Source organism: Acromyrmex echinatior, chromosome 14 (assembly GCF_024713525.1).
Source record: "Acromyrmex echinatior isolate Ae372 chromosome 14, ASM2471352v2, whole genome shotgun sequence".
NCBI classification, from domain to species: Eukaryota; Metazoa; Arthropoda; class Insecta; order Hymenoptera; family Formicidae; genus Acromyrmex; species Acromyrmex echinatior.
The window spans coordinates 11,213,455-11,228,840 of NC_141865.1; the positions used below are offsets into that span (position 1 = coordinate 11,213,455).

At 41.9% G+C, this 15,386-nt stretch overlaps 1 protein-coding gene across 1 annotated transcript in view; it reads right to left on the bottom strand.

Moving 5' to 3' along the window:
* ds (dachsous cadherin-related 1) overlaps positions 1–15,386 on the bottom strand; it is a 377,057-nt gene that overhangs the window by 229,768 nt on the left and 131,903 nt on the right. The gene's annotated exons all lie outside the window — the stretch shown is intronic.

A 15,386-nucleotide genomic window follows, 5' to 3' on the forward strand; every position in this document is an offset into this window, starting at 1 on the left:
CGGCCCTCGCCGCGCCTGCTCCTTTCCGCGCCTTGCTCTCTCTCGCAACCCTTGCTCGTTATCGCGAAGAGTACAGCGCGTTCTTGTAACGGCGCTGAACCGGTTGTCGGGAACGCTATTTCTATCGAAAGAGTTCACACGAAAGTGTGAGGACTAATCTTGTCGCCTTTACTACCAATAATCAAGTAACTTGAAAGTTAATTTCTCATAAACGAATTCTCTCGTTTCAATCTTTATTTTATAATTCGGAGAGATATCATTATTAATATGTATTAATTGATAATTTGTTAATTCATCTGATAAATACTAAAGATGACAACAAACACAGGAATCAATAAGGCTAATGAGAGTACAACGCGGTTAATGCGCATAATTAATTGTGGATGACATCAAGATAACACAATAAAATTATAATATAAGTTTGTATATTACTTCGTTGCGCACTGTTAACCGTTAATTACTCTCAGCCTTATTGATTCCTGTGTTTGTTTTACTCTTGAGAGTCCTTTTTACAATTTTTATTTGTAAAGATGACAGTTATCAACATCTAGATGTAATTCCAATATTGCTCTTGAAAATTAAGTGGAGTGGATCCGATGGGCGTTATTTCATCATGAAATTTCATGCTGACGGGAAAGAAGACGGTAATCGAACGAGGAAAAAGGGTCCTACTCATGTTATTCAATCCTCTCTCTCTCTCTTTCTCTCTCTCTCAGTCTCCTCTGCATCGCCACGAATTCCGGCATGATCGACTGACGTCCTTCTACCACGCGGGATTCTTGTTTCCGTGATGTACCGTTAGGCGACATGCACGTGAATGTACATTACCGGGAGACGTATCTACTACACTGATTGGAGATACCGATCGGATCCGGTGCGGGTACAAATCTGACGAAGCTCGGGTCACAGCCGCGCGATCGTAAGAACATAGAGTTACAAAGTCGATTGCGTGCACGCGGGTGTGTGCAGGAACTTAAATAAAAGATAGGGAATATTAAACACACGTTGCTCTCCGTACAACCTGAGGCTACGTCGAAACGGACTTCGGGACTTCGTTGAAATTGAAACGGCCAGGATAATGATGCTCATGTAAGCGCGCGTCGACGTGTCCCTCGCGATATGGCGATCGGTTTCGCAGATGATTGGACCTCGAAAAATTATCGGCAAGTTAAATGCATTTAACATTATTTTAGCAATGATTCCGAGTTATTCATGGAGGAAAAAAAAGCGCATATAAAACATATAAATCACTCTACCAGCAGAACAAAAGTCAATATTTTTTCGATTTCGCAGATCTATTCTCTCTAAATGCTTTGAAGTGAATCTTACTTCAAAAAATAAAATTGTGTCACTCTTTTCAAAATTTTTAAGAATGACAGAATTTTCATTCTTATTTAAGAGTGAGACTTCATTCTTTTGGAATGAGATTCATTCCAAAGAATTTAGAGAGTACTGTGTTGTAAGGTATTTCAAGACCGGCTAAAGGATAATGGCTACTCGATAAAACGTCCAGCTCATTACCACGATTATCAGCTGTTTAATCTTAATGCATATTCTCGATCGGGTTTCAATTAAATTTTCACAATTTTAATTCGTTCAGGCTATTCATTTGGTCCTATGGTGCTCTTAATAACAAATGAATTTTCAGTATAAGCATGATAGATGAAATCATGTCACGCGCCGATTTCGATGTTTTCGAAATGGGAAGAAATAAAGCGCCTGAGCGGAAGAAGTATCGAGAGGCCGAAGTCGATTTAATGACCGGCTAATTTTCGGAGAAAAAAAAATGCGACTCCGTACGCATTCACTTGGGCAATTTCTGACAAAACTACACCCGACACCTTTAAAAGGACTCACATGCCGTACATACGCGCGAGCGTCTCTCCAAGCGTCCTACCATTTCATCTCCCATGTAATAAACCGCGCATCTGCTTATGTAGATGGACATCGAATCCCAGCGTATAATATTAACGGCGTCTCTTACTCCCGAACGAGCTCTCGGTTTCTTTTGGCGTATCGTTAGCCACTGTTCATATCAGATTCGAATATTATTTCAACGCGTGAATATCGCGTAAAGTTCAGAATCGAACACTCTTATACACGCAAGATAAAATATCAAATCAACAAGAAAAAAGCATCCTGAAAAATGTCTAAAAAATTAAAATTTTTAAACGATTGCAATACGAATTTGAATCGATGAGAATAAGTTTAATTAAATAAGAGAAATGCTATATTCAAAGCGGATCTTTTAAAATATTTTTACGTGAATTTATGTACATATCTGTAAACAGCCAAATCTTCAAACGCAATTATAAGCAAAACCAAAGTAGTATTATCACTTACTAAGTAGTATTATCACTTGACAAGCAATTAATAATTTTTTATGCTAATAAGCATGTTTATAAGAATATTAATCATCTGATATTAATAAAAATCTTAAATATATGAATAATTTAATGCAAAAAATATTACCTTAGTCAGGATTCAACAGAATAATTAAATCGTGATCTTATATTCCAGATAGGCGCAAATATATATAATAGTATACGAGGCGATCATTACTTTTTCATCCATTTTACGTTAACACATAAAATGATAGCTCAGATATTGCTTCACATAGATTACGGTTGTTTAAGTGCGGTTACGTAGTGGATCTTTTACCGCACACCAGTTGCAGGAGAGATGTATACATGATTTTTCTAGAAACCAATTATCCAACGGCGCATCCAGGATGCCTCCTTGTCGAATTATCAATTAGATGGATAGGTTTTAATCCGGTTAATCGGCGCGCAAAAGCAAAAGTAATGTTGCAAATTCTGTTGTCGATATGTACTATTCGTTCGTTTTTTCTTCCGCTCTGGAATAATTATACCACGGCCAAGCGAGATAGGCACGCAATCAGTAGTTTATTGGTCCTCGATCGTCGTTATCATTCCCATTCTTCACAACCGCGGTATCTAGTCTTCCCGCCATCCACAGTATTCTTTAATCCCTTCTGTCCTCCCCCTGGTAATTATCCTTACCCGATATTTCTCTACCCTCCCTCCCCCCTCTCTCTCTCTCTCTCTCTCTCTCTCTCTCTCTCGCTCTCTTCCTCTTTATTCGTCGGCATCTCGCGTACCAATCGAATCCCGGGTTTTACCGTTAGATCTGCCGCTATGGAGAACGTACGGCATGTATGCCTACATGCGTGCAGAGCTCTTTCGCATACAACGTGTAGGGAGATCGGTCCAATATTGCCTCTCCCGCCGCTTATCGAGCAAGACGTGAAACCCGCCTGAAAAGCGCGATCCAATAACGTCCCAACTGTAATCGGGTTGTAATTTCCACGTTGCACAGATTGTAATCTACATTCAGCGGGCGGATTCGCGACCGAGGCTCTTATTACGCTAGAATACGTTATGGACGATATAACTTCTAAATTATGATGCTGTGGTACACATAAGTCTTATACAATTCACGCTCGGAAGCGCTTTTGACAATTATATAGTTGATAGATTAAGCCTAGAATATAAATGATTATGAAACGTGGCGAATTATTACATAACATCACGGAAAGGATGGTTTTGCTGAAGAATAAAAAATTTAGCTGAATACAGAAAATTTTGCTGGATTATCAAAATAATTATGACCAAACTAATTATAAGTGTTAAAATTTTTTACAATATTGTTCATCATACTTAAAATTCTTATGTAATTATTTTGATGGTCCAAAAAATTTTTCAGTTCCGTATCCAGCTAAATTTTTAGATACTTCAATGCAAAATCGTTCTTTCAGTGATACATTAAAAGAAAATACTCGAGAATCGATATTTATTACAACAATATAGTTATACATCGGGAGTATTAATGAGAATAAGTGAATTAAAAATTTGTAAAAATGAAAGCACATGGTGAGCCTTCCGACAAAGAGACGAATAATAAAACTCAATTTGGACGAACGTGATATTTTCACCCGAGCGGGACTAACGCATGAAGGGGAAATGCCAGCTCCTTTCGAAATAGACGACAGAGCGAATAAGCGAGAGAGCAGATCCGAAAAAGCGTTCCTTTGTCGGTGTCGTCCTTTAAATTCGTTTAAAGGGACCACCGACCGACACAGGCTGATTAATAGTCTTCTCTCGGGCGAGTGGGGCTGGGCTCAAAGACAGATCGAGAATGGTTCGGGGACAGGCGGCAAAAATGCCGAGTTCACACTTCGCGGCAACGTCCAGGGCGTTGTGGTTGCTGTTATTACGGCCTTCACCTAACGTGCCGGGGTCATCGACGGCACAAAGCTCGTCGACCTTTCTACATTTGTATCCTTTAGAACCGGTCACGCGATGGTGATGACGGAACCTTGACAAATTCAGGTCACATGTGCGGTTGGACGTTGCGTCATCGGTACAATTCGCAACTTGCAGTACATAGCAGGAGACGAGAGAACAAGTTTATGAAAGTAGGAAGACGTTATTGTGCGCGAACCGAACTTGACAAGCAAAATTTACACGTTTCTGTGCCAAACGGAATGATACTCGACTCATTCATTAATCAGTCACGCCTGGATAAGTTCAGTAATTGCATCGCTGTTCTTGGCGAGAGAAAAGAAAACTACAGAAACAAACGGGAAAATGAAACGATGGTCTCGGATAATTGACGGCGCGGCACATAACCGAACAAATCAATTCGCGGTGTTTACCGTGAGTTTTGTGCATCAGGTTTGATGCATTACATTTGAAAGGTCTCCCGTGTGAGACTATGGTGACCGCGGTACACGTTCGGCATACGCAGCGTGCCGTTGTGCCATGCGTTCGCGCTGATTTACGACTACGGTGGCGGTTTCGTCTCGCTTGACGCTGGCTTACCGAATTAGTCCCACTCGCACACGCACACGCATCTCAGAGGTTAATATAAAACGCAAATCTCCCTGCTGTACCTTTCTTCCGGAGCATTCTTTTTTCCTTCCTCATCGCCCACGAGCGGATGTTGCGACAGTTGTAGCGCGAGAGATAATTAATTTTTTTTCAACCAGAAAAGAGAGAGGGCACAGGCCGAAAGGCGGAATATTCATGACAATTCATGATGTTCCGTTAGCATATACTTTCTTCGCAATCACGATATGATGTAATATTATTATGTGGTTGATGTAATATATTTTTCATATCTGAATACGTCATTTTACTCTTTAAAACTTTCAGAGCAATATTCATAATTCATTTTTATTTCGAGACCGCATCGTAATGTCTTCATTGAGAAAAATGGTCCTGGTTCGACCATTAAAGTAATTCTGATGGAAAACGGATAAATCAGAATTTTCTTGTTAAATCTATTAGAATTCTGATTGATATAATTGTTCTGGTAAAAATAAGAATTAGTAGATTTTATCAGAAATATCATATCAACCAGAATTCCGGTTATCTCAGCTAGAATATTCTAATAAATTTAATTTAAAAAATTCTGATTCGTCTATTTTCAACCAGAAACTTTTTTTTGTGTTAAGATACTAATATGGCTTTCTAATTGGTTCATGATACGTTAAAACTATACTTAAAACGGTCCTGATTATAAGATACAAATATAAATATCGCCAATGGAGTGAATTTTATTCTGAAAAGGGTAATCTCACTTTTAAAGACTGAAAATTGAGCTACTTTTTCTCAATACTGGCTTTTTTACTCTTAATTTTTACTCTTTAGAGTGAGATTCCACTCCAAAGAATTTAAGAAATGTATCACAGGTCCTTCCATAACATCGCTGACAAAAATAGATGTTCTTTATAAAAAAGAACATAATTAATATTTAAAATACACAAAACAATACATATATGACGTTTAATTTTTTATAATATTTTAATGTATATTGAAATACGCTCTACCAAAGATACGAAAAAGCGAAGAGCCTCGTGCAGCACGAAGAGCATAGATTTACTCCGTTCCGCGGCTCGGAACCGCGGGTGCATTCAATTTGATTATTTTCACGTGCGAAAAGAGCTTCTGCGGCGACGAATAAAAAGACAGGTGACGCGCAGGTGGAAGAAACAAAAAGAGAACGAGAGAAAAACAGAGAAAGAGAGAGAGAGAGAGAGGGGGGGAGAGAAAGAGAAATAGAGTGGGACAGAGGGAGAGCCTTTAAATCGCCCGTCTCGAAAGCGGAACGCTCTCAACGCCGTCGTTCGTGTGCTTCTACACGCGAGAGTGCATGGGCAGACAAGATGAGCTCGAGGCGAGGTAGCGAGAGATGCCACCACAGAGTAATTTTACAGCAAATAGGTTTACACAGCATTAGGTGGAGGGAAGCGACCTACGAGGCGATACAGCCGCGCATTGCCGCGGGGTGAACGTACTTGACCGTCGTGTACACACGTAAACGTACACGCATATAGATATCCACCCATATGTACACACAACGTGGACACGCACACGTACACGCGGAACGGCCGCCGTGACTATTATTCTCAATTACCATCGGCTATCAGGCATGTCGCAGCCACGTCGCTGCGGCTTCGATGACAAGTGCTTTTGCGCGAAACCATCGCGAACTTTTGCCACTTTCAATTTCACAGCTCGTCAATGTGACATCAAGGTATATTCTGGAATAGATGTGATTGCCTGAACGGCTAAGTGAATTTTGCCGCTGTAAAATTAAGTTATCATAAACTCGTCATAGGGGAATAAATACGTTTAAAAGATTAAGGAAATATTGTATATTGATAATATTTTTTTATGAAATTCGTCGTAAAAAAAAGCCACAAAATTGATTTTTTTTTTAAGTAAAAGAATTAATGCTTAAAATGGAATTGAAAGATTTATTTTAATTTCCAATTGCTAAACATTCGTAGTCTCTAAGAAACCTCTGCTATACATAGAATAGAGTTATCATTACGACGGAATGCGCTTCAGGGTTGAAATTCATTTGCTGCTAGTTAATCATTGCATCTAAATGATATATTTTCTAGCATATCGTGTCAAGCACACGCATTTCCTTATTATTGATTAGAGTGATTAAACGATACTGCGAGGATCAAGTCGTTTCCTCCGTACAAATGACACGGGGCTCGAAAATAAATGTAGGAGGATATCATAACAAGATGGACTATTCTCGGAATGCGTTGGGGCACCCGAAAACAAGACTAAGCGCCTTATGGACGAGCAAGGACGGCGACTACTCTATGGATCAGGCGGTCGGGGGACCGGCCCTGTAATTTCAGGCCCCGTAATGGGCCTCCAGTCTCACAATTAGACCTTTCTGCGTCATCTCTATCTCCCTCGGCGTCATGGAGCATCCTCTTCGTTCGCTGCAAAAGGCCACTCTCCTTCTGTGCGCATCGCGAACACTCGATCGAATCTCTCGGCGCTTTAATATCGACTCGGCAGCGCGGTGAGCATCTGAATTTAGAAAGCGACGACGAATCAATTCTGCGAGATGAGAAATCCTCCACCTCCTTCTTCTCCACGTCCTGCGAGTAACACCCGGTAGATATCAGACGCGTTAATCGCTCGGCGCAGTAACACTTTAGTATGCAAAACACTACCGCTAAAAACTCAAATACACAGCGCAATATGCTACTTCATCGCTGCTGTTTCATCATCATCCATGCGTGCGAGATATTTCTCATACATAAATACTAAGCGGGAGAATTTTCTTGACGTTACGAAGAACAGTTTTGCCGGCACGCCATAATACCGTAAGATCATAGATCCGCCGACTTCGTCCTTGCGGAGGATATGGATTTGAACTCGATGACGGTGCATGACTTGTTCCTATCCCCCGAATCCCCTTGAGGATCCTTCGAGGATAATTACATAGTAGCTTAGCCCTAATGCGGCAAAGAAGAGACCGCTTTCACCGCATAAAGTAATCGAAACAATCCGCGACGATCCCCGACGACATATCGTAGGGCTTTGGAGCACCATTAGTCACCTTCTACACCTTAAAACTCGCGTCGACCTGGTTCGCGTTGAAACTGATGTTCAAAAATACTGATGTTCTTCGTCGCCGGAGTATAACATACCTTATCCAACGTTCCCTCTGTGCGGAAGCATCCCGTATTATTAGAGTCGCAATCATAGAAATTATTACCCTTCTTCGGTCCCGCGTACCCTCCCACTACAATCCTTGTCCATTCTCCGGAGACGTAGCGATATAACGTAAAATGAAGACCCTTCGAGAGGGATATCATCGTTAATTCGAACGTCGAATGTAACCGTCGTCATTAACGAGTCATCGTCAGGGACGCAATCTCATATTGACATTTATTATCTAAATGAGATTTCGCCACTTATCAAGACTAAATTAAAATAGACGTTGACATACCCATCATCTTGCATTAAGCAGGATTACGGAGTAGAAATTAAAATCATCGTCCTCTATCATTTTCGTTTCAAGACATTCCTGAAGTATAAGACGCGGCAAAATTCAACGTAAATCAACTTTAGACTTATATACAGACAAGTAATTTAGCTATAAAATTTTGAATTAGAATCCGAGAGATTACATTAAATAATTTCCCGTTAAGTCTTGTAAGTTTTAGATGTGCAACATATCGCAAAATTTGATGTAAATCTAGATGCAAATCTAGATTAATGCTATCTATCAAATTCTAAACACGAAGGATTAAGTCAACTATTATAAAAGAATACGCAACAGAAAATCTTAATATACCATGACAGATATTAAACATTCCAGCACGTGAGACGTTATATTCAGATCAGTTCTAATCAGAAAGCGTTTTATCACATCACATTCTCCGAAACGAAAACATTATTTAGCATTAATCTGTTACATAGTCAAAGTAAGCTGCTAAAATCAACATCGCGAATTTTCATTCGCCGACGATTCTAAACGCTTAAATATTTGTGGCATTTATGCCTCTTTGTATGCGCTGGCCTTGAGAAGCCAGTTGCCTCGTAAGCACGATACCGTTCTTCTAGCGGGGCGGTTCGCGGGAACGGGTTACAAGTTCGGGTTCGCGAGATAATACATGCGAGATGAGAAGAGAAAGAGAGAAAGCGACATACGGGAGAAGAGCGAACGAGGTCTCGAGGTCGTTTCTGGGCGTGGTGGCATCCACCTTTACATCCTCGACGTGGTATATATACCTTTCAGCCTAACCTACCTCTCTCTACAAACGTCTTTTCCTTCGACTTCCCCTCGTCTGGAGGCCCGACACCCCCGTTCTCCACGCACTCTGGCGTAGAGGGTTTCGGCTCTTCGGGCCATTTATTTTTTCCCGATCCAGCCTCCAGGGCTGTCCAAACGATGGGCTGACGATCATGGCAGACTCAGCCTATTGTTTTAGCCTGGGTACTATTAAATTGAAGCCCGGAGCGATCGACCGGCTGCGTCCACGTGTGTTAACTCGTAGGCGGTTATAGCGCGCATCGTACGGTCTCCATGAGATAGGTAGACTTTATCGCGTTTTCATGGAACGCGAATACATAAATCGTACACGAGACGCAATTATAGTTTTATTGAACTCTCTGAATGATTTCGGATATATCTACGACGGATCCAGCGATTGCAGAGAGAGATGCATTAATCATTAAAGAATTGAAAGGCATGGGTTTGAAAAAGAATGTTGTACTCTAACAAAACGAGAAAGATTAGAGACTTTTTCCCAAAGCGAGATATCCCTTCGGCTATGTAAAGATTAAGATCCTTAATGTTGCTTTTAAGAATCTTAATTCAACTCAAGACGCTGTAATAGCGTGCAATAATGTTTGTTAAGAGCGCTACTTTGTTACGATAGTCCGCAGAAGAACGCAATACGTATATCCTATAGATGCGGGCGCGCACAAGCTAACGAAGAACACTTCAATCAGTATTGCGGAACCCGTGTACCCTTGAGGAGAAACCCTACCGCAATACTACTACCACTCATTACATTTGCAAGTCATTCGGCGAAGAGAGGTATTACGCGCGAAACTAATTACATAGAAAACTCAAGTATCTTCATCCCAGTGCTGAATGCGAATCTGAGTAAAGAATAAAAAAAGGGAAACAAAAGGCCGAGAATAATCCACTCGCCGGTGAATCGAGGGTTACGGGGTTACAAAGTATGCAAAGAGGACAACTCTACGCCGCTTCTTCCTTCCTTATGGATACATTCGCGGTTGCGAGAAAGAAAGAATGGACGAAAAAATTACGAATACTTGTGGTGGCCATCTCTGTCTTGCTTTATCTGTGCGAGCGAAGATGGAAACTGCAGAACGTGCACCTGGACGAACCATCGACATCGGAAAGCCAAACGAGAGCAACAGGACTCTCGTGTTCGGCAAGCTAGAAAGAGAGAAGGGGGAAGAGAGAGAGAGAGAGAGAGAGAGAGAGAGAGAGAGAGAGAGAGAGAGAGAGAAAGAAGACAGGAGGCAAAGGAAAGAACAGAGAATAGAGACAGGCAGAGAGAAGAGCATCTCGCCTCTCTGAACAGCAAACAAAAACTCTAATCGAACTTTCCGAAGCTCGAGCTCCGAAGACTCGTTGGACGTCTTATGATGGGCGCAGGCCCAAGGCTACTAGTGAATGGTTATTCATCCGCACAAAGATGTACACATATACACGATTCACGTTGCGTTTCAGTTATTAAAGAATGGGCGTCCCCATTTAATAACTCTTAAGATATTTATGTATCGGCATGCCGTACCGGAGACCACCCTCTCGTAACGAAACACGCTTCGATCTCTTCCGCTTTTTTTCCGTTCGCGCGGAAGAGTGGATCCTTCAACATGCCACCATGAACACGCGCTCATACGATAGAAGAAATTGCGATTACGATACGCACTTATCTCCCGCCTCCGTTCGCTTATTGTTCGCTTCGATGATCACGTCGGGCTCGCTTTCCAAGTCAAACAGTGCGGTTTCCGCGCGCGGATCTTCTCTCTCACCATGACGTCTCGACATCCAGACGTTGAATTTCTCCAGACTGGTACATCCACTTTTCGCATCGCGTCCGCTCGTACACTCGAGACACGCGCTCGTGCAGCGTGCCTCGATACATGTAATATCCGCCAGCCAACGCCGTCGCCATCGCCGTTGCCTCTTTCACAAGCTCGATGCGCGATAAGTACTCCTCGATTCAACGAGGTTCATCAGTCATTCGATCCTCCTCTTCTCCGGCGATCTTTAAACATTTCATGCGGCGGCGGCTCTCGCCAGCGGCCAGTCAGAACGCGCGCGAACGTCTTTAAGCGTCGAAGTAGCACGGTCTTTTTACATATTAAACTGAGGTTGTATATCTCACGTTAAGGCGGATATAATGACTCCTTCATCACGATATTTCACGCGCGCAAACGATAGCCTGCGTACAATACACGGCGTTATTTGCAGTGACGTATCTACTGCGTACGAATTCGCCTCATTGACTCTGATGGCGAGAGGATACTTGTAGCTCATCGCGATTAGTCGAGAGTGTCTTCTCCCGGTCTGTGTTCCGACTGCTAATTACTCCGAATGAGTGAGTACACATGATGAAGATGTACGTACACATGCGTCCATTATTGTGTGCGCTTCGTTCGCGCTGTTCTCATTTTCCTTTACGCGACTAGCGATTTGCCAATGGCCGGACCACGTAACGCATCGTTCTGACTCGAGTGTGTCTCGTGTTATTCCTCGTGCACCCTTCGCGATCTCTTCTCTCTGCGACGAGACCGGATCGCGTAGAGCCGCCGCTGCGGTCTCAGCACAGACGTTGCTTGTTTAAATATTAATTATGTATGCCTGACGGTGTACCCCGACGCACACGCACTTACCTGCATATAGATTACCTCCGCTAAGTTCCATCGCGCAGGTTCGCACAAACATGCGCGCGGTCCTACCATCGTGCCGCGTGTGTAGGTCTGTGCATGCACGTTTTTCTACGTCTCTTCTGCCTATGCCCCTTCTTCCCTAGTCGCACGAAGCGCCGTTCCGTATAAACGTTCGGTACACTTGCATCACCGAACTACAGGGGGCGATATCCCTGAGATTTCGTGTACACCCGTGATACGTCTGATCTTTCCTTTTTCTTTCTACTTTAATGCAGAGAATCTGTTGGTATTTTTCAAGTGATCAACGATAATCAACGAGAGATTTCTCGTGAATTCTTCTACACAATAAGCGACTTTCAGGGGGCTAAATTAATAATAGAATTGTATTAATTCCTCTTAAACTCATTGACCGCGATGTAGAATTCATTAGTACTGATTAGTATCGTATACTCTAAAACGTTTTCGTGTTAAAGTCGGAGTAAATCGATCAGAATGGACGAGGTTCCGTAGCGGAAACAGTATCGTGCAGAAAGACACGTAAATGGACAACGCAATTTGTCCACGGCACGATTGGCCGCGAGAGAGATGGTTCGATTGTAAATAGCTCTCGCATCCGCAATGGCATGGTATTCGGTACTTATACTCAGCTTCTTACTGGATCGTACCAAGCTTCGTAATGACAGAAATTGTATGCTAATTAGGGATAAGAGCGGCGAAGAGTGTAGACTTGATGTCCTTAGAGCGTACTTGCCGCTTTTGTTCCTTCACCTTTTCTGTTGCCTACTCTTAACAGTCGTCGTCGTTGTCGGCATCGACTTTCCTTACGCAAACGAGCCTTATATTTATCGTCTTGGACGGCAGCAGTTGTATTAGTATCTAACAACTTATCTTGGCATGCGCGTTTTGTCACAGTGACGCGACGTGCGTAAATATACACGGCAAAAGCTTTCGCAGCCGAAAAAACGAACAAACCGTTAACCGCGAAAAGCACTCGCGAGACCATAAGTCCCACTCAAGTCCTTCATGATAAATGAAAGAGACAGCAAACCTCACGGTTAACGCGCGGCCTTAAGTCGATAGCTGATATTTCTATTCGCGAGCTTCTTCGGAATGGCAAGTGCCGGTCCGTCGCGGTCGAGATGCCCGCAGGTGGTATTGATCACTGACATTGTGGTATTCGTATAATGACCCGCTGATAGCCGGGTGCTCTGCTCGCGAGAGAAAGGGAAAGGTTGCAGCGTGCCGACATGCCGGATGATGGACGGCGAAAGCAACAGAGGAAGCACTGCTGAGGAGAGAAAGAGAGAAGACTGGATATACATTGATTGGATACAAGCGGAGGTTGTTACCACCAGCTGGCACCTAGACCAATATCGCTTGCTAACAGTAAGATGCACCGACGAGGCGGTCCGCCACTTCTCTATCGAGTCGTGCATCGAGTATCATCGATTCCAATTTCTCTATTGGCGAGACGGTTCACTTAAAAGCGTTAGAAAGCAGACAGAGACATGCGAATACATGTACTCGCACGTATACTGTCAAATGTATGTGGCTGAAAATAACAATGCCTAAACGATTTTTCCTTATCAGCTAATTCCGATCACACGAGTCTTGCATGAGAATTATTTCGGCACCATGCCTTGTTAATTAAAATATCGCTCGATAAATCAGAGTACATACAAACAATCGACGTATACAATTACACATTACAGACTGTATCATACATTGAAAAAAATTATTAAATCTTAAAATACATTTCTTTAAATAGTACTAAATAAATGTTTACTTAAGTTACTTTAGCTCACTTTAAACGATCTGTAATTTATGATTAAATTAAAGACAGAATTCTATTTATAATACATAGTAACATAGAACATATTTGAAATAAAATACACATAATATATAGAAAATATTGTATATATCAGTGATATATATTTTTCTATGTGTGTATTTTACGCGACACACAATATTATAAATAAAATTCTGCCTCCAATTTGGACGTGAATTATAGATAAATATTTCTTCAATAAGAAAATAATAGTTAAATTAATACTTTTTATATAAAATAAATATATATTTACATTTAATAAATATTTATTTAGAACTATTCAACACACATTTATTAAAATTTAGTCCTTTTCAATGTAGAGAATAGAAACTTTCAAACATTTTGAACAAAATTAGAAAATGAAAATTATCGAGCACACAAAAGATTATAAGACCACTATAACTATTCTTGTATTATTCTATATTATATCTCTATGTTGCAGATATAAAGCCGATGTTTAGCTAATTAATCCCAATCGTCGAATATCGTGAAAACCAGCGATATTCAGCGATCAACAAATTAGCGTGACTAAACGGAGACAAGAGATATAGAGTAATCTACAACACAAATAGCGCTAACCTTCCATTACGAAAAGAGGAGCATGACAACGGAGGGTAGAATAAACAAAGAAGAGCAGGAGAGCGGTGGACCGCCGGCAAGCTGACCTCCCGCTTGACCCGAGACGCCTCCACAACGGCGACCTTAACCATCGTCGTGGCGGTTACGGTCGCGATCGCCGGCGGCCCCCGAGAAGCTGCTCCCGGATTTATTTAATTAGTCCCTACCGTGCCTCGTCAACATGTCCATCTGACTGTTACTCTTCCTTTCTTACTCCTCCTTCTGTTTCGTCTATTTTTTTTTCACTCTTTCTCTCTCTCTCTCTCTCCTCCCCCCTCCCCCTCCTTTCCCTTCCTCTCTTGTCCTCGCATTCGTTCGTCCTTACGTTTGAAACGATTTTTTCTCGAAGTAGCACATTAGCCCTTCTCTCTCTCTTTCTCCCTTCTACTCTTCGAATATTCACATGCATGTGGTACGTGAAGCAACGTACGAGTGTACACTGATGCTAATTAAACGAAACACAGACCCTAGATATTTATCCCACGCTCGATAACGATGCGATATCCGAATGTAGACGCTGATCCGGATAGAACTCGGTCACCAAATTAAAAAAAGTCTGTATTCGAAACAATTGGCAATTCATAAATTTCTCAACCTATTCCAATGGCGCCAATATTTCTCAACCTATTCCAGTTTCACGTAACATCATATGCGATTTTATGCAATTCTTTTAAATTGTGTTTTATTGTATTATCGCTAATAGCCGTGTTTTGTGTGTGTGTGTGGATTATTGTTAATATCTATGACTCAAGATTCGTTCAAACCACGATAATTAACGAGATGGTAGAAACACGTATATGCGAAATTTATTTTAAAGAATATGGAAAGAAAAGAGACAAAGAAAACCGAAACTCCTCTGCGATTCGCCTACGTATACATACATTTGCAAATATATTTACGATAATCGAGAAGGAAAACGTCAGCCGTGACACACGTACAGTGCCTCACTTACCTACTCCCGATTTACATCGCGTTCATCGCCGTTTTAACGTTTACCACGGCCGCGTTGCGCCAATCTCGCGATGCCTCATCGAGCGCATTGCGTTATCATTGCCATTTTAACTCATGTTAATGTGGCCGCGCGCTAGTAGCTCATGCAAATGTTTCCCGCAGCCACCGCCGCCACGCTCGTGGCCCCCGACGAACGATGTTGCATTCATCAGGCCGGATGATTTGAAAAATCTCAAGGACCTTCCTTTCTTTGGGTCTTTAGCACTGTG